This window comes from Mirounga angustirostris, unplaced genomic scaffold (genome assembly GCF_029215605.1).
Source record: "Mirounga angustirostris isolate CCGP_5_RB_7025 unplaced genomic scaffold, mMirAng1.0.hap1 SCAF_4, whole genome shotgun sequence".
NCBI lineage: Eukaryota > Metazoa > Chordata > Mammalia > Carnivora > Phocidae > Mirounga > Mirounga angustirostris.
The window spans coordinates 34,603,737-34,624,686 of record NW_026991712.1 but is presented as its reverse complement, the minus strand read 5'-3'; the positions used below and the strand labels follow the sequence as shown (position 1 = coordinate 34,624,686).

The window sequence follows — 20,950 nt, the reverse complement described above, 5'->3', positions numbered from 1 at the left end:
ACTACACAAATGAAGACCTCTATGTCCGTATCTACAAAACAAGGATAACACCTCCCCCCATTTCTAAAAGATTATCAAATATGCTTCAAAAAATCTCAAGGGGCTGCATAACTAAAAGATATTAACTCATATTATCTATTACGATTTTGCTGCTTATCTCAAGAAAACAGTCTTGAATTAATACAAAATATTGTAATACTCATTAAAACTAGACCCTTCGGTCAACTTAAGGAACTCACTTTATAATGTAAAGATGTAATCAAATGCAGAGATTGTAAGAGTTTGAGTCTATCAAGTTACCAAAACAACTGCCTAATCTTTCAAATTTTTTCATAGATGATTCTCTTAAAAATAAACAGAATTTTAGAAAGCAATAGAAAAAAATTGAAACATTCAATCAATAGGAAATTCCATGGGGGCGCCTGGGTGGCTCAGTCAGTTAAGCGTCTGTCTTCAGCTCAGGTCATGGTCCCAGGGTGCTGGGATTGAGCCCCACATCGGGCTCCCTGCTCAGCGGGGAGCCTGCTTCTCCCTCTCCTCTGCCTGCAGCTCCCCCTGCTTGTGTGTGTGCATGCTCTCTGTCAAATAAATAAAATCTTTAAAAAAAACATTTTCTTAAACAGGAAATTCCATGAATTTTGCTTTCTAAAAAGTGACAAAAATAGGGGTGCCTGGGTGGCTCAGTCGTTAAGCATCTGCCTTTGGCTCAGATCATGATCCCAGGGTCCTGGGATCGAGCCCCGCATCGGGCTCCCTGCTCAGCGGGAAGCCTGCTTCTCCCTCTCCCATTCCCGCTGCTTGTGTTCCCTTCCCTCTCTTGCTGTGTGTCTCTCTCTGTCAAATAAGTAAATAAAATCTTAAAAAAAAAAAGTGACAAAAATACATAAAATCAAATTTCAATCATTTGTACTAACAGATGAAAGTGATATACATACTCCGAAAATAAATCACAGCTTAAAGCCAGTTTAGGATTCAAAGCTGCCATAAATCATTTATTATATAAATGGGCAAATGACCTAATATTTCAGTAAGAGATTCTAGCAGGACCCAACTGTCTCTCAACTTTGTTTTATCCTATAAATTCTATCCTTTGTTTAATGCTGAGGAGCAGCTTTCAAAACCTAACATATACACAGGTTTTTTTGCCAATTCTGAATCTTAGTCCTAAGCACTAACTTTCAAATGACGCCATACTTAGTTTCTCTCCCACTCACTGGTGACTTTATTCTCACTCCCAAAGAAGAGCACCTGCCCGACCACGCGTGGGATTCACGGGCTCTGAGAGAAGGCCAACTAGAAATGGGGATAAGCTGAACTGGGAGGCTCCAAAGAACGGCCTTCAGGACCCTGGAGCAGACGCGGGAGTAGAGCTGGAGGGAAAAGGCTGAGAGAGGCTTACTTCCCCCAAACCACAGCAGTACCCGAGAAGGTACATTTTTCCTGCAGACAACTACACCCATTCACTCCCATCCCTTTCTCTTCGCCCAACAAGGTCTCGAGAGCTTCCACAAAGTATAAAGTGACGGGGAGGGAAGGGAGCTGGGGGGTAGATAAAATTTGTCAAAACCTTTTCAAAACCGGGCAATAACGCTGATTAAGTATTAAATGCTGCTCTCATGTTTTCAAATACCATTCCACATACACAGTATTTATAACACCAAAATAAGCTTTGAAAACATAAAAATGCTGAAGTACGAAGTCAAGAACTCGACAGCCAATTTCAGGCCGCTAGGGGACAGAGTCACTGCCATCAATTCAATTTTCTAATCTCAAAAATCATGGTGGACTCCTAACCACATCTGAAATGTACACCCATTTGTACTGGAAACAATGCCCACTGGGTAAAAAGAAATCTGGAGCTTATTCCCAGCTCATCTACTGCTAACTGGGCTCATTTGAGCCCATTAAGTCTCAGGTTCTCATCTATATAAGGGAAGACTAATAGTCATCTCTGGTTCTTTTTAGTCCTGGAATTCTTATGAATGTTTGAAAAGCAAATATTATCAGTGGGGATACATATATAATGTTTATATGGGACTAGCACTTACTGTCATATTCCATTTCATCTAACCCATCTGAAACTTTCACATACAAACTGATTTTACACGGACATTTAGGATGCTTCCCCAAATACCAAATTTTTTAAATTTCTTAAATTCAGTCCCCAAAATTTACACAAAATATATCATGCTTGCAAATCTCAAAACAGTTATCAGGACTAAATTGGCACCCTAAGCATAAATCCCAGACCATAGCGACAAAAAACCTACAAACAAACAAAAAACTATAAAAATAAAAGAGTACTGAGTTCCTCCTTTTACAGAGTCCTCAGCAGACACGGAAATCACAGAATTCAATTCAATTACTAAGTTACTGAATGTCTCTACATAATTATTAGGCATTCATCTACTTTAAAGGATCTTTCTCCAAAAGCTCACAATGCTTAAAGTCATTAACTATATTTCCTCTAGGAGCAACATGAACAAGTCTCCCTTGTTTTTTAAAATAAAATAAAAGTACCCTAGAACTCACCAAATTCCATTTCAGAATAAATCTTTACAGGTGGCTGTGATGGAAAACAATTTGAAGAGTACAGCATAACATTACAAAATAACCTCATAACTCAGCATTTAATCTCATTCAGGGACAGGTAGGCAAGCCTTTGTGAGGTGGCTATAACACACAATGGATAGGTTAACAATAAGCTTCTGACAATCCTTAGTACTCCTACACCAAAGATTTATTCTATATTCCAATTCAATAACCTATTTCATTCCTTTAAATTTATAGGTATTTTACAGATTCAGATGCTGGATTTTCTTTTTCTTAAAGCACCAAGGTAGGGTAACGGCAAACGGATGTTTAAAAAGAGACAAGAAATCAAAGTGTAACCTGCTGGAATCTAACATATTTCACCGCTGCCCTGAAAATCCCCTGTAAGTTCAGTCTCCTTTTCCCCAAATTTAACATTATAATTTCAAATATAATTCATCTTCTCACCGATCCTCAACTGGGAATAGCATCAGTGCAGGTCCGTCGGTTTTCGAATTCTCTACCTGTCATGTACCACACCTGCATGTTCATACATACATACCCCTAAACTGAATGAAACCTGATGCATTTTTAGCTGTATTTCTAAAACGAAAAAAAATTTAGGTATATTCAGATCCCGAAAGGTTTCAATTCTCCAGGACAGAAAGATATTCCTGACAACCCACCTTCTACAAGATGACAGTCTTCATGTATCTGGAAGTGTAGGACCAGGTACCCCTGCCCATGTTTCATGTTTGTAGCAATCACCCTAATGGTGGAAAAGCGACAATCTGCCACAAGTACATTTCTTCCAGTCTCATCCCTACTTATTTCAGGCCCAGCTCAAGTGTTACATCCTCCATGAATTTGTCCCAATAGCCCTACTTTTCTTCCTGCAGAAGTGGACAGCTTCTCCCTCCTAGAGGACCTTCGTGTCTACTTTGCGTTCATTTGTTTCCGTCTGAAATGGCTTCAGAGACAGTAAGAAAACCAAGTCTTTCCCCACTCTTCCACGTCTTTAGATACAGTTCCAACAGTGAAAAATGGAGAATAATACTTGTATACAATCCATTTTAGAGGAAGAAAAGTTTCCTGATCTAATCTCAACAAAATTAACTCCCCAGGTCTTCCACCTCAAACTAAAGTTTAAAACAGGCAAGAAAAGTACAAATATACAGGTTTCTTTTAGGATAGTTGCCCATATTAGCTCTTATAAGCAGACCAGTTACCATAAAGAGAACATTTAGTAACTCACCACTTACCCAATAATATGAGCAACCTGCCTTTAAAGTGACCTCACTCCAACCTCTACCTATCCATCCATGGAATAAAACTTTTACATATCCATATCATTTTATTTTGGAGCAAAGGGCTTAATAATCCATATAAAGAAACAACAGCCAACAGTAAAGGTTACCTAAAACACTAAATCATACATTAAAAATCTGTGCCCAGATTATTTTCTTGTAGAAAAAGAAATACTGTAAGAATATTTCTGGCATTTCCCCAAAAGAAAACTCTAAATCTTAAAGCCTAAAACTCAAGAAGCAATGAAATTACTTCTTTTTTTTTGGGAGCAACTATGTTGCTAGATAGATGGCTGAGATAGGAGTCAAGCTTCCAGTCTTTTCTGCTCTATCACCCTGCACTTTCCTAAGTACAGGCAGTCAGTCCTTAACTTTCACATTGTTCTTTAATATAAGTGTCACACCATACCATCTACACTGACACACTGAACTGTCTCTTTGCATGTCATCTGTTCAACATTATCACTGACATCAATAAATTCAAGCTATCATGTGGTGGTCCCACCTGCCGGCCACTGTCACTGGGAGAAGAGGCTTTGCTTTGGGCAAAGCTGCAGAGGGTATTTTTTGAAATGGTCATTTACTTGTGCCAGCATCTAGTAGGCACATTCCCAGCCCCAGCATTTAAATGAAAATCTGGTGCTGCCTTATTCAATCCAGTCCGGAGAGCATCCAACCAAAAACCCCTTTTCACACAGTCCTGGAGCAAGCCAACAGCAAACCATCTAAGGCATGTTTATAGGGAATCCTCTTTAGGAGGTCTTGGGTATATAATGGAAGGGGTCAACTGAGTCTTCTCATGCTACACTGGAGATCTGTTTTTCTATGAAGGGGATAAAACCTTTCTTGCTGCCCACCCAACTCTGTGTTATGACTTAAATATTAAGAGCTACCTTGACCCATGGGACTGAGGATGACTGGGAAGAACCTGGAAAGATTAGGGCTGTCTTGGCAAGCAAGAAGCACCAACACATTAGGGATAATTCTCTCCATCTTTGTGATTATGAAAGACTCATTGTATGTCTGAAATTTGACTTCGAGACATTCAACTTTCAGATACATTTTTTGAAATCCATTTTGTACTGCCTCTATCTGAATTTAACCCTGATCATGGGTTCCCCAGGTTCAGGATTTCCAGAACAGTAAATGGGAGTGGGGCTGGATGAATAATGAGAGAAGCAAGGTAGCTATTTGGACAACACACACATTTAAAAAAAAAAAAAAAAAAAAATCACTACACCTCATTTTCACAGCAAAAATGTAAGGAGGCCATAATTTTAGATTAAATATAAACTAAATAAATTTAGCTATATTAAAAACTATTTTGTCCTTAATTTTTCTCATGTCACAGCTGACCAGAGAAAACTTCAAAGTTTAACACTAAGTAACCAAGGAATAAGATTATGGTAAAGGCCAAAGAGAGACTAAAAATTTACCAGAAACAAAAGATTTTAGGCCTCAAGAACACTGAGACCATTAAGTTTATTTCTTTGTATCTCCTATAAAAGGGTTTTCTCTAAAAGTAAATCAGAATCTCTGGATGCATATTTTTCACCTCCCCAAATATTCCTTAAGAGTCTTCCCAACAGCCTCTCTTCTCAACCCCTCATAATGTATTTTAAAATTTTAAATTTTAGGGCGCCTGGGTGGCTCAGTTGGTTGGGCAACTGCCTTCGGCTCAGGTCATGATCCTGGAGTCCTGGGATCGAGTCCCGCATCGGGCTCCCTCCTACCCTCCCCCCTCTCATGTGCTCTCTCTCATTCTCTCTCTTTCAAATAAATAAAATCTTTAAAAAAAAAAATTTTAATTTTATCTTAGAACCACTTCACACTCTTAAAAATTGAGGACCCCAGGGGCGCCTGAGTGGCTCAGTTAAGTGTCTTCCTTCGGCTCAGGTCATGATCCTAGGGTCCTAGGATCCAGCCCCGCATCAGGCTCTCTGCTCAGTGGGGAGCCTGCTTTGCTTCTCCCTCTCTCTCTGCCCCCCCCCACTTGTGTTCTCTCGCTCTTAAATAAAATCTTAAAAAAAACTGAGGTCCCCACAAACACTCGTATTTATAATATTAAGTACCAAGAAAATTTTGGAATATTTATTTCAAAAATAATAAACTCATTACATAAACAAACATTACCTTATGAAAAGTAACTATTTTCCCAAAACTATTTGTGATAGGGGACTGTTTTACATTTTTGCAGACCTCTTTATTATTGGTCTTAATATAAGAGAGCCAGATTCTCAGATCTGCTTCTGCATTCCGTACGTCACAGTACATTGTTTTGGTTGAAGTATGTGAAGATGAGCTGGCCCCGATATTTTAATACCCCTTACAGATCACTGTGGACGTTCTTTGATATTACACCAAAACTTGACAAGTGATCATTCCTTAAAGGTTGGGAGCAATGTGAAACCTTCTGAAACCTATCAAATCTTTTGCCCACGTGCAAGTCTATAACAGCATGCACTGCTCATATGGAAAATAATGGTTTGCTGACTTACAAAATTTTGTCTGTTAAACTCACAATGATGGATACAAATTTCCCAAAATTCTAATTTTTGCTTGAAAGCTTAATTTTATCACTAGCAACAAACAGCTTCAGTTATTTCCCTTGAAGTGACAGGCTCACTATGGTCATTTTTGAGGAAATCTCTGTGAAATACCCAAGTCTTTTAAGTAAAATAAGTGTTCCTGAAGAAAGCAGCTAGTTCAGCTTGCATCTAAAACAACTGCAGAAGTGTTTTTCTTCAAGACAACCAACGTCCTTTTCATTTTGTCACACTGCATATTAAAGTAATATACACTCAAAGGTTAAGATTTAATAAAATTTAGTAATTTTTACCACTTCATCAAAGGCATCCTTTGAGTGAAAACTGGCTGTTCCTACAAGTGCAAAAAAGTGAAGAATACAATAATTTTCAATACAGTTTGGTGCCACTACTTTGATTTGTGCTAAGAAGCCAGTATTTTACCTGCCATTGCTTTTGAACAATAGCACAAATTTCCAAACAGTGAAAAAGACAAAGTCTCAGTATTACTATGAAGATAGTTTTTTCTTAAAGGTTTTATTTATTTATCTGAGAGAGAGAGAGCAAGTGCACAAGGCAGGGGGGAGGGACAAATGGAGAGGGAGAGGCAGACGCCCCTCTGAGCAGGGAGCCAAAAGGGGGCTCCATCCCAGGACCCTGGGATCATGACCTGAGCTGAAGGCAGACGCTTAACTGACTGAGCCACCCAGGCACCCTTATTATGAAGATAGTTTTGACCTCAGAGCCCATGAGAAGGTCTTAGAGATCCAGAGTCTGCAGACCACACTGAGAATGGCAGTACTCCCTTCTAAAATATAAACAGTAATAAATATACTATAAAAAAGATGAAAGTAATAAAAAATGCACAGTGCCATTAAAGTAGCCAATACTAAATCGATGTTGGAAAAAATACCTGTTCATTCATCTTACTAACATAGCCACTATGTCAACCAAATAATTATATACTTTTAAAATAGTTTTTAAATTACAGCTATTCTTTGATACTACACCAAAACTTAGCAAGTGATAGTTTCTTAAAGCTTGGTTGCAATGTGGAATCTGAAGCCCTATCAATGAACTTTCCATACTGTTATACTAAAACCCACTGGTTTGTCTTGTACTCTGATTGAGTCATTTACCCATGCATGATTCTGTTTAGATACAAATGGCACTGTAGCCTTTGGCTCAGGTCATGATCCCAGGGTCCTGGGATGGAGTCCCCCATCAGGCTCCTTGCTCAGCAGGAAGCCTGCTTCTCCCTCTGCCTGCCACTCTCCCTGCTTGTGCTCACATGCGCTCTCTCTCTCAAATAAATAAAAGCTTAAAAAAATAAAATAAAATAAAATGGCACCATAAAGTAGCATGAAGTAGCATAAAGCATATTAATATTTGTAATAGTGCCTCCCTTATTAAAATCCCATGGAAGACATTAAGTGACTGTAATTGACTTACCAGTGGTTTTCTATTTACTTATTTGAGAGAGAGAGAGAGAGAGAGAGAGAGAGAGAAAACAAGTAGGGACGAAGGGCAGAGGGAGAGGGAGAAGCAGACCCCTGCTAAGCAGGGAACCCAAGGTGGGGCTCCATCCCAGTGGTATCATGACTTGAACCGAAGGCAGATGCTTAACGGACTAAGCCACCCAGGTGCCCCCCTTACCAGTGGTTTTCAACACGGGAAGAGAAGGCAATGGGGGCAAGGATACAGAAGAGTCTCTTTAAGATCTGAATGCAAAAGCTACAGTTAATTACTAGAAGGGGGCAGGAGAAGCCTCAAGATGTCACAAACTGCCAGCCTACAGATGTACACACGATATTGAATCACACGGCATTTTAAATTTTTTAAAGATTTTTAACGAGTCTTGGCCAACATTTAAACTTGGGGAGAATTTCGCACAGAATTTCAGGTTTTTAGCTTCTTTTGAAAGAGAAGATCAAGCAACTGCACTTACTTTCCCATATGGTGACTAGAAGTACCCTTACCTAGAGGTACCAAGCACCTGTAGGCATCTGGGTTTGAGGCCAGTGATCTGGACTCCCAACCCCTGAAAAAGGTATTTGCTTGGTGAAGAGGAATCTGCTCAGTTTTATAATTCAAATCTCAGCATGTACAGTGATCCCTAATATATCTTTGCTCAGCCATAAGTCATAAGCACATTTTATTTCTTTAAATTGACTTTACAATTTCTAAAATAGTGGTCTGACTTTTCTCACTTTTTGCCTACCCAAAGAGAACTAAGCCTAGCAGCAAACATCTGACTTTACTATTAAAAGACCCCAAATCACACAAATGACGGCTTTTATAGAGGGAAAATCCATCTGTCAGCTTCCTAAATGACAATTATAGGTAGGACTTATATATATATACTTCAGGCTTATGGAGACAACAAATGCTAGTCTATATAATGTATTCACTTTAAGTAAATGATACAGTACATTCACCTTCAAGATGCATTCAAGACCAAAAAGAAAAGAAGTTTCTAAATAAATACTATAAATTTATGAAATGAACACATTTTTTAAAATGGGAAATTCTTTAAACTATTTCCCCTAAAATGGTTTTCAGTTAAAACTGTTAAGAGTTCTATAAAATTAAAATAAGGAAATTCATTTTACAGAAATGCTCTGTAAACTAGCATAGGGGAAAAAAAAAATGGCATCCCACTCACCAATAATTTCTTCCCCTAACCTGGAAAATATCCTGCTTACAAACTCCTATGTAGTGTCATAAATAACACTGTTCCTAATAAAATGAAAAAGAGACCAAAATTCCAAACTCCTGTGCCATTTGAAAAGCCAAACACATGTCTGAGAAACTAAATGCCGAACACAACAAAATGAGTCATTTTCCTTTAAAGCCAAAATACCACGTTATTTTCAGCTCCATTCAAAACAGGAAAAGGGAAATACACATGCCAAATGGACAAGAACTTTGGTAGAAAAAGATACAAGATATGGCCTTTATACATTAATTTTTCTTGACAATTTCTTTTGTCAAGTCCTTCTGTCTAATTCCATCTTGGTAACAGTAAGGCTATACAGAGACAAGAATCAAAACATGCTAACAGGATGAGACTTCTTTTGAGCTACCATCCAAAAAGTGTTGCTAGCATCCAACCAAAAATTCAAGAGAAAATTCTTGGTTTTCTTCACCCTTAGGCCATATCTACATTCTGAATATCCGCAACATCATTCATTAAAGTATCTGCCAGATGCAGGTAAGGTATTCAAATCATTATGATCCCAATTTCAACTCTACATATAAATCGAACTTGTCATGAGATAACGGATACTCGTCCTAGTATAACTACTGCCATTTGGCAAGTTACACAATCCTTGAGATAGAATTGTAAACTCAAGTAAAACACCTGTAATGAAATCTGGCTTTCCCACAGAAACAAGACAATTAGGTTATATTCCTAACCAAGGGATCTTGATAACATTAACATCAAAGATGAAACTGCAGTTTTACTGCTTTTGAAATGGTCATTTGACATTCCTGAGCCGCCATTCCATCTGCCCTAGGAACCACAGCTGCAGTCTTGCGAGGGGCACGGGGCCGGGAAAGAATGAGCTGGGCTGTCAGACAAACCAACCTGGGTTTGATTCCATCCCTGCCATTAACTGGCTCTGGAACCTTGGGCAAGCTTACTCGAACCTCCCAGAACTTGGAAGGTCTCTTGGTCTATTAAAATGGGGATAAAACCCCTTGTCTGGCTGGTAGTGCTGCTAGAAGGATTAAAGGTAATTTTGTGATGTACCTTGGAAAGAGCCAAGCACTTAAATGCTCAATAAATGACAGCCATGAACATCACTGAACTGTATTTATATTCTTCATCCTTGGATAGCTTGCTATATTTTGCTGCTCAAATCCACCAAGTTCTGGCTTAACTGGTTGCCAAACTAAATAGGGCCCATTTCAAATCCTGAGATCAAGGGTAGGAACCTGAGGATCCAGGGAATGGGATCCAGGGAATGAGAGCTAAGTCTGGGAATTCCTGGTATTAGAAATCTGTATATGCACAATAATTCCTTTGTTTCTTGTGCAAGGGTTCTTTCTTATTTCACAAAGCATGAGAGATTCCTCTTCTTGCCCCTACTACCCCTCCAATCTATCTCTTCACTCTTCCAGAGCATTCTATACTCCAAACATCACTATACTCTCACAATTCCTTCACTAGATTATACTCATAAACTACTCTTATTTTTTTTGAACATATCTATTCCCTCAGCCTAGAGTAATTATACCCCACTGCCTTCTACACATCTAGCTACTAGGCCCTCAAGGCTAGGCTGAAACAACATGTGGGAAACCTTACCTCACCGTTCACTCCAGGCTAACCTAGGCCTTTCTCTGAATCCCACTTTAGACCTGGGGCACACTTCCTCCAGAGCACTTCATATGATGTAACTATTCGTTTGATGAAATACTTGTCTCTTTCACCGCCTGACAAATTCTAAGAAGGCAAGAAACATGTTTTACTTACTTCTAAATCCCTACCACCTGGCACATAGTAAATCCTTCCTAACCATGTGCCGATGGACGGGTGGCTGACCAAATGAATGGACATTCATATGTCTTGGCTCTAAGTCCTACACTGCCTCAAATGATGGATTCATAGCTATTTTTAAAGATTTTTAGATGTTCTCTTATGTGACCAATATTATGAGGCTAGGTTTTTTAAAATACACCAAAGGAATGTTGTCCTACAAAATAACCCCCTGGAGGCTCTGCCCTAATTCAAATGCCCCTGCAATACCATAAGAAACTTGTGAAACTCTTTCTTCAGGATTCATTCATTCTACAGAAAGAGTTTACCAGTGAGGAAAACCTCGCAGTACTCCACAGCCTGGTATACTCTCTCAGTACCCTCCACCCAGAGGAGGGTCTCTTTTTTTCCTCCTTCCCTCCTCTGTGGTTTAATCTGGGTTGGTGTTAGGGAAAAGAGCTGAAGGGGCCCAAAGGAAGTTGGAAGCAAAGGGAAGAGAGAAAGAGAGCTCATCAGGAAGCAACATTACAGATAAAAGTCTGTGTGCAGCCTCCTGTTTTGGTGCCTGAAACTGATAACATGAGTCTAACACGCTAAGGGCCTTGAAATGCAAACTAGAGAAAGTCTGGTCACTGGACATCTATTGGCAAGTAATCCAATAAAATATTCTAACATGTAATGTGGTATCAAAATAGGAGGAATCAGATATAAATGCCCATATTAATGTTTTGTCTGGTTTTGTTGTTATTTAGCCAATCACCGGCATCGTAGCCATGAAGTCAAACTGAGTGTCAGCCCAGTCCTACCTAGATACCAGCAAACAGCCCTGGGTTTTGAGACTCAGCTCCACCATTAAAAGACAGAGCATGACCTTGAGTAGGTCATTTACCATTTGCTCTCGTGTTTCCACCTCTGTTAAAAACGGTCATCACCCTATCTGTTTCAAAGTTTTCTTAAGAATCGGATAATACGCCACATGTAAAAGTAATGTGTACCATCTTAAATAATAGTGTCTAAATCTAGCTAATCATCACAATCTCTAGGGAACATTTTTAAAGACACATTCTCAGTCCCCACCCAAGCCTACTAAATCAGAGACCTCCAAATACAAGGCTCAGTGATTGATATTCTGGCTAAGTAAGTTATGGCATACACATGAAATAGTTCGGAAAGGCCTAACATTAGTCACCTATGAGAAAAGGAAGTAGGCAGCTAGGGAACAGAGCAGAGAGGGAACTTTTCACTGTGTGCCAATGTACACTTTTGAATTTTAAACCACATAAACGTATTATCAACTCAAATGCTTTTTGGGTTTTTTTTTTAATTTCTAAGTCGCCAAAGTGATTCTGGTGATTAACTAACTTTGAAAAACACTACTCTTAAAGACCACGAATACACGTTAAGGATTGCTTAAAATAGTCATAAGATTAGTAGTCCATTTAGAGAGACATTAATAACCCTACTATTTCAAGTATTAGAAACTTGAAATGTTGCTTAGGATAGCTCACTCTCAGAAATTCACAATTCACATACCTCTATTAGAGTTTTATTAAGTCCTACAATAAAGAAACCCATTTAACTATGCTTAATCTTGTGCTTCCCACACTGAAACTGAACATGATCAGGTCATTTTTTCTAGTAAGATCTTGGGGAACCAGAAGACACTGGTTTAAGATCCAAGTTTCCTGAGGCAAAGACCATCTCTCTACCCCAGAACCCTAGAGAGTACCTAGCACACAAAAAGCCTCCCCAAAACAGTGACAGGCTGTCTTCACTGTCTTTTCTCTTTACCTAAACCAAAACTATGTCCCAATTTTCTTACTATTTAATCAGCTTCAAGGATTTAAAAAAAAGTAAATAGCATAAACAATCCTACTCTGCCTAAAATTATATTGTTAAAAAATGCAACTACCTACAGCAGATCATTTTTTTTTTAAGATTTTATTTATTTTGAGAGAGAGAGAGAGAGGCAGCGAGAGCAGGAACACAAGCAGGGAGAGTGGGAGAGGAGAAGCAGGCTTCCCGCGGAGCAGGGAGCCCATGCGGGGCTCTATCCCAGGACCCCAGGATCATGACCTGAGCCAAAGGCAGACGCTCAACGACTGACCCACCCAGGCGCCCCCAGCAGATCATTTTTAAATCCAAATAATATGGCAATAGGCACTTTTATTCCTTAAAGTGGAAAAAGAGAAGATCTATATGATTCTAAATTACCTACTTTTAAGAGACAGTAATAGATTTCAGTATCATTTTCCTTTTATAATATAAGCAGACATTGCTGGGCATCTTTATTCTCATGAAGCCAGACTAATCAAGTAAGCTTTACAATCAAACTGCCCAACAACCCCACTTATTAATAAGAGCATGTTCATCAGTGTACCCAGAGGGGGTCTGAAAGCTGTATCAAACGGCTTCTTTGAAATCTGCACCTACTAAGGGTTCTTAACACTGGACCTCTCATCCAGAAAGCCTTCCTTTACGTGTAATTCGGAGAGCTAAACCGAAGGAGTCACACAAATGTCAAAACTACAACACTGCAGGGTCACATTTAAGAGCTCTACCAGATCCCTTTCGTTTTCTCACTACGGAGCACAAATGAATACAAAGTTCTCTCTGGCAACACAGCCACCACCGCGAAGGCCTGGCTCCCAAGTCTGGCCTTCAGAAATCCACCAGTAAACGCTTCCCGTTGTCTTACAATAAACGCTCAAACTAATATAAGTTGACTCAACAGGCAGTCTCCAATTTCCAGACTGACATCACTGACAGAGATCTGCACCCCATCTCAGTCCCCACTCTGTTCATCTCTCAACCACTTACACACACGCACACTTAGTGCTTTCAGACAGCGTGTGGATAATGATACTTGAAAAGGGCTAACCCTGGGGAAGATGATGAAGGACATCAGCCTCCTCCTACCAAGCCCTAATTATCATCCGCAAACGGTAAATTCATCCCCAAACTGCTCAACTCTCCCCGTGCTTTTGTTTAATGCCTGAAAACTGCGTACCAGCCAGAGAACGAAGCTCTCAATCTTGCAGCACCAGGCCCTAGCAGGCTGACTGGTCTAATCAGCTACCTCCTCTGGGCATACTGAGCGTCGATCCCACGACAGGAGAAGATGGCGGCGGCGGAGTAACGAGTGAGCATATCCGGACACAAAACCGCCTCGAGCCTGGCGCTCTTCACAGTCACTCCCATCCCGTTGCAGACCTGCCCTAGCAAGCACTGGGCTAGAGCAGGAAAGCCTGCGAGCCTTGGTCGCCATCATCACAGCTACAACATGCAGTACAGTCTTCCGGTTTCCCACAAAAAGAAGTGGCATCTTTATACTACTTGAATGCTGACAGAGCCAAACAGCCAACAAGCTTAACAAAATGGAGCCAGCCTACAGTGAGAATACAATTCGGAAAGATGAGCACTTCGCACTAGGACCCTACACAGTTGCTCTGTCCTGGACTAAGTTCTCTATACCTCCCTCCTCATAACACTGAGCACTCCACCAAGCCTGAGGAGGACAGTCAGTGAAAAGGCCTTCCACTGATTTGGGTGGTCCTGTTCCTTCTCTCCTTTCCATCTGAAGCTGAAAAAAGTAAAGTGGCTAAAACTAAAACAAACAAAGTGTAACACAACGTATAACAAGTATCTAGTGACTATGGTGTACAGTTATGCAGACCAGAGGGGAGGAAAATGAGTAGAGCAGAGCTGGTACAGTGAGTTCACTCTGGGAAAACCTCCCCTCTAAATACACAGCCATGAAAGACAACTGCACCAAACAGAAAACCGGAAGACTCAGCAGAGACCACACACAAGATCAACATCTTCTCTGGAGGGAAAGAAAGCTAAAAGTACTCCCCAGTGAGAGAACGGGTACCAGAGCCAGATTCCCTGTGGAAGCTGGAATTGGGCTGCCTGTTTCGTTCGAAAATGTTGCAGTTGAAAATTTTAATGGTAACCACTAAAAGAACAGAAATACAATCTATGGCTTCCAAACCAAGAGGGAGGAAAAAGGGAAGGGAATGCAGAAAACTAGGACTCTAACAGAAGGGGAAAAAAGCAGCAGAAAAAAGGCTCAGAAGATATGAAATTCAAGCAGGAGAAATAAATCTACTTAATCAAATTGTTCATCTCACAATTAAAAGTCAAAAATTATCAGAGTAAAGGAAAGAAAGTATTAACAGGAATGAAGAGACATACTATATATCAAAGGAATAATCCACCAAGAACATTTAACATTCATAAATTTGAATGCTCCTAATACCATAACCTCAAAAATTACCCAGTAAGAGCTGACCGTCTGAGAAATGGTCAACTGCGGTGAGAAATTTAACGTACCTCTATCAGAAGCTGATAGTTCAAGCAGACAGAATACTAGTAAAGACAGAAACTTTGGAAAAGATACATTAACAAGCTTTGAGCTAACAAATAAATATATAGAAAATTGTCCCCAAAGGGGTGTCACAGATTTTTTTAAGGTATAAAGCATGTTATCTCTGACTTCTGGATTTAACAGATAAATAAAATTTTCTTCGAATTATAAAGTCAGGGACGCCTGGGTGGCTCAGTTGGTTAAGCGGCTGCCTTCGGCTCAGGTCATGATCCAGAGTCCTAGGATCGAGGCCTGCATCGGGCTCCCTGCTCAGCGGGAAGCCTGCTTCTCCCTCTCCCTCTCCCTCTGCCTCTGCCTGCCACTCCCCACCCCCCCAGCTTGTGCTCTCTCTCTGGACAAATACATGAATAAAATCTTAAAAAAAATTTATAAAGACAAAGATAAGGTTGTCAACTTTTCACTTTGCCAAGTAAGATTTAGGGAAAAAGCCACTATTACCAATACTTCATAAAAAGGTTAATTTAAAATTTAAGAAGTAGTAAAAACAATCTACATATTTCTTTCTAACCATGGACTGGTTAAATTGTCATGGACTCTGAAAATTTTCTTAGAAACTGTACCAGCACATAGTTGTACTTAATTTGTACTTAATTTGATTTCAGGAAAACAAACACATACAGATTTTTGTATTTAATATCAAGTCATTGATGTGATAGTGTCCCTGTTTTCCATTAGAGAAAACAGCAGACTGTAGAGATCAATTTACCTGTAATTGTCAATTTACAGATGGGAGGGAGAGTGTGAGACAAAAGCTGTCCAGGCCTCTCTTCTTGCCATTCATTATTAACACTTCTGCCAAGGGTCCCGTTCAATCAACAATGCTTCCTGAACACCCAGAGTCTAAGGCCTGGTGTGAAGTATTACAGGAAATAAACTGCACTAGAGAATACCCTAGGGAGGGACAGGAGCCAAACCCATCCCCCTGAGGGAGCTCTCTCCATGCTTGGGGGTACTGCCCCTAACCAGGAACCACAGCCACAGAAGACAGATCTACCACTTGGGAACCCTGAGGATAAAAGGAACACTGAAAACCCACTGATTCAATCCACACACCTTAAGTAGTTTACGATCTACTTGTAAAAATGAACTATACACACAGAAAGACAAATAAAAAATAACCAGGTGCTGAGAGGAGTGCTCTAAGCATGAATTACTAAGAGAAGAATTACTAGGATTCATTTGGGGTTAGATTTCGTGAGGGGAACTCCCAGGCAGCTTAGTAGAGCATGTGACTCTTGATCTTGGGGTCGAGTTCAAGCCCCATATTGGGTGTAGAGATTAGTTTTAAAAGGGGGGAAGGGGAGAAGATTTCGTGAAGCAGCGCCAGGGCTTTCAGGGGTATCAGGATTTTGAAATAGGCCATAAAGGGTGCTGGGATTCATCACAAAAGGGGCATATTCAAGTGAAAACATTTATGATGATTTATCTATTAAACGACAACAACAAAAACTGTGGCTCTTACACAACTAAAAAAAATTAAAGCTCTCCAAAACACTTCAGGAAGCCAAGAAGATAATTTTAAGATCTGACTTATTTCATTTTTCGTACAAGTCATCTGAACAGTGTGGATAGCGCTAGAGCAATCTGCTAGCCAACATACCACTACAAGAATAAAAGGCAAACTATATACCACCTTCCTGTGTTCAAATAATTACTCTGTTAGGAATCAAAATCACCCTTTGAATAAAACTGAATAAATATCAAAATAGACTACTTGAAGGCAGCTGACAGGACGGAACCACAAGAACGACGAGTGCACCGCACAGATGTGGGCGTCGTTAACACAGCCCATACATCAAGGGGCACCAACACAAGACTCCCTGCACTTGGCTACCTGGTGTGGATATGAAATCATACAAAATGAAGGCTACAGAGAACAACGTGAGTGGTCTGAAAAGAACCTTAATAAATAAAAAGACATAGTAAAAGAAAATCATTCTTCCTGCTCCTCACCGGATGAAGAAGAAAATAAGAAAACATTTCAAAAAGAAGGTAGTAAAAGAGAAAACAAGCCCTGATTATAATAAATTTTGAAGGACCTTTTTCACAACCGCAAAGACCAACAGAGGCCTCCCAAAATTAAATTTTGAGTCAGGCTTGAGTACATTTTGAAAAATTATTAAGCCTGCACATCCTGGGATATTCATTTTCAGGAGGCAAACAAAGGGTTACAGGGAAGCCAACAGCGTACTTCAAGCCACTCCTGAGAGCAAAGAGGGCCATGGCCAAGAACCACAGACATACAAGCAGAGATTACAGGAAATGTGTCCAAGCTAAAGAGAGAATGCCCTAAAAAAAATCACACCGGCTGCTATGGAGTGAATATTAGTGCCCTCCCTCCACCCCAAACTCATATGGTAAAACTCTAATGCCCAAGTAATGGCAGGTGGAGATGGAGCCTTTGGGTGGGTCCTCATGATATGGATTAGTGCTCTTATAAGAAGACAGGAGAGAGGGGCTTCTCACTCTGTGCTCTCTGACGACGTGAGGATACAATGCAAAGGCAGTCGTCCACGAGCCAAGAAGCAGGCCTTGACCAAAACTGGACTGACACCACACCTTGATCTCCGACTTCCAGCCTCCAGAACCGTGGGCAATCAATGTTGTTGTCTAAGGCTCCCAGTCGAGGGCATTGCCGTACAGCAGCGCCAGCAGACTAAGACACTGGGGATGGAGAGTCAGTGTACTTAAAGAGGAATCATTTTCATGTATCAGACTTCTAATTAAACTTGTTTCTTTCCACTACCTCCTGCAATCCCCTAAAAGGACAACAAATGAATTTTAAAGTTACAAGGACAAAGAGAAAGAAAAGGCTAGTGCATTCCAGCAAGAGATCCCAACAAAATTCTGGAAGCTGGAAAGCAGACAGGGAAGTGGCAAAGGACCCAGCAGATAAGAGAAAACTGACACAGGACACCTGGGTGGCTCAGTCGATGAAGCGTCTGCCTTCGGCTCAGGTCATGATCCCAGGGTCCTGGGATGGAGTCCTGCATGGGGTTCCCTGCTCAGCGGGGAGCCTGCCTCTCCCTCTGCCTCTCTCTCTGCCTCTCTGTCTCTTATGGATAAATAAATAAAATCTTAAAAAAAAAAAAAAAAAAAAAAAACACACAAAAACAGAAACCTAAAGCCTGCGAGGGGCAGGGGGTAAGGGGGGGGGGGATCCAAAACAAACAGACCAACTCTGCAATTTTAATTGGAGGCACCAAGAACTTATTAAGTCTGGGAGTACCCAAACAGGAAGGCTGTTGTGAGTTTGCATAAGGAGCAATTAAAATCCTCACCCTATGAGGAGACCGTCCCTTCCAGACTCTGCCAGAACTGTTCCCACTACAGAAATTCAACCAGAACAACAGCCTGGGGACATCTAGCTGGGCAGGTATGGGCATACTGGAAGAAGTGAAAGCTATTTATTGAAATGAGGAGTAAGCCAGCCCCCATCCCAGATGCTTGCAAGCCACACTCTTACTTTCCAGGATTCCTCTGTGAGGGAACTGCCCCAAGAGAAGAAAAAAAGCTTCAACATAATGTAAAGCAAAAAAAAAAATCAAAGCAATGGAAATTAGGGAAGAAAAGATAAGTAAATCAGAGTAGCAAAGGTGGTGTCAAACATCTAAATACTAGGAGTTCTCCGCACCCCCCCCCAAAAAAAAGAAAAATGAGAAAATGGATGGGAAAAAAAAAGTATTAAAGAAATAATATAACAAAATTTCCAGGAAATGAAGCTCAGATACAAGCTTCCAGAATAAAGAGACCTACCAATTGTTTGGGGCCCAAAATACAGTGAATGGGGAAAAGACCTACATTGAGCATGAAACTTCTCGTGCTCGCTTCGGCAGCATATATACTAAAAAGGCACGAAACTTCTAGCAACAGAGATCGAGGGAAGACCCTAAAAGCTTTGGGGGTGTGTAGAAAGGATTGTCAAAATGGCACTGAACTCCTCAAAAGAAATACTGTAACTATGTGACCATGATGAAATGCCTTCAAAATTTTGAGGAAAAATTATTCCCAATCAGAAATTATATACTTAGTCAAGAACCGTATACAGACAAAAATTCAATTTGTTTTCACCTAAATAAAGTAACAAAATGGCACGATGACAGAATAGGTACGAGCTTTAAAGCAAACAAACAAAACCTCTTTAAAACAAACTATCAAAACTGGAGCCAAAATTCCTTAAAATGTCACCAAAACAGTTAAGTGAGAAACAAACAAAAAAACTTCCATCCTCCTCCCTTTTTAGACATAGAAATTAAATAGATTCACTTGTTCAACCAACCTCCCAGCAGTGATTGTGGTCTCATCTACAAAAGTGATAGAAAAGTAAAGGTACTATTTGTGTTTAAATGTGTATGTGCAACTTTTCGACAGCCTTAAAATACTCTCAAGACGAATGAATATCAGCAAAGCCAAGAGGTAGGGACAAGAGCAAGGAACAGAGCCAAACAAACAAAACAAAACAAACCCTAGGGACAAAGGTCTCTTTAAAAAACTAGAGAAGTTCCTTGCAAACATTCCCTGAAATTAGCAAGTCTAGAGCACCTTGACCCCTACACTTCCTTATTTTTAAACTCTCTTACTAGTGAGTTTTGGCTTGACCAGAGTCTATAAAGCAGACAAGCCAGAAAAACTCTTAACCACAACAACCAGGACTTAAAAGCCTGACCTTTAAACTTAACCAAGCATTTGGATCTGAAATATCCACAAAGGGTTTCTGAGTTCCTCAACACACCCAAGAAATAGTTTAGACCACAAATTTACGGCCATCATGGCAAATTTTACTTACACCTTTGAACCAACAGGGTACTGCAGCACACAGTATGCTTAGTACGCCGTCGGGGACAAAATGTTAGCTGCCCCTATTACAGTCATTACCACTTCTGACCGAATTAAAAAACAGCAGCAACAACTGCTCAATGGGAACTGGTAAAAAAGGAATTTGGGGAGAACCCTATTAACTGATGGGCAGTACCACTTTGGATGAAGCCAGCAAAGAGCAACTCCGAATATCTACTGTCATACCCTTTTAAATAAAGCACTGCAAGACATCCGAAGTAGATCTCCTGACTGGTAACAACACCAACTAGACGTAACTGAAGCTCATGGAGAAAACTGGACTTCTCAGTTCATATGTATGTAAACATGTGATGCTATGGCATCTATTAAAATCCTGGTTATCTTGGGCGCCTGGGTGGCTCAGCTGGTTGAGCAACTGCCTTCGGCTCAGGTCATGATCCTGGAGTCCCGGGATCGAGTCCCGCATCGGGCTCCCTGCTCATCAGGGAGTCTGCTTCTCCCTCTGACCCTCCCCCTCTCATGCTCGCTCTCTCTCTCTCTCATTCTCTCTCTCAAACAAATAAATAAAATCTTTAAAAAAATAAAATCCTGGTTATCTCAACTTCTCCAAATTACATTTGAAATTACTTCTATCCTACCCAAGTTATATATGAAATATCTACAAAAAGTGCAATTAAAGGCGCCTGGGTGGCTCAGTTCCTTAAGCGTCTGCCTTTGGCTCAGGTCATGGTCCCAGGGTCCTGCAGGGAGTCTGCTTCTCCCTTTACCCCCCTCCACCCATTCTCTCTCTCTCTGACAAATAAATAAATAAAATCTTTAAAAAAAAAACGTATAATTAAGATACTATGGTCCAGTGGGCACTTCCTCTTTTGACCTACTCCAGAACTTACCAATTTATTCAATTTTGCGATTA

General features: G+C 40.3%; 1 protein-coding gene across 1 annotated transcript in view; it reads right to left on the bottom strand.

Annotated features, from left to right (window-relative positions):
- The window catches only part of UBR5 (ubiquitin protein ligase E3 component n-recognin 5), a 135,974-nt gene that overhangs the window by 93,064 nt on the left and 21,960 nt on the right, over positions 1 to 20,950 (bottom strand). The gene's annotated exons all lie outside the window — the stretch shown is intronic.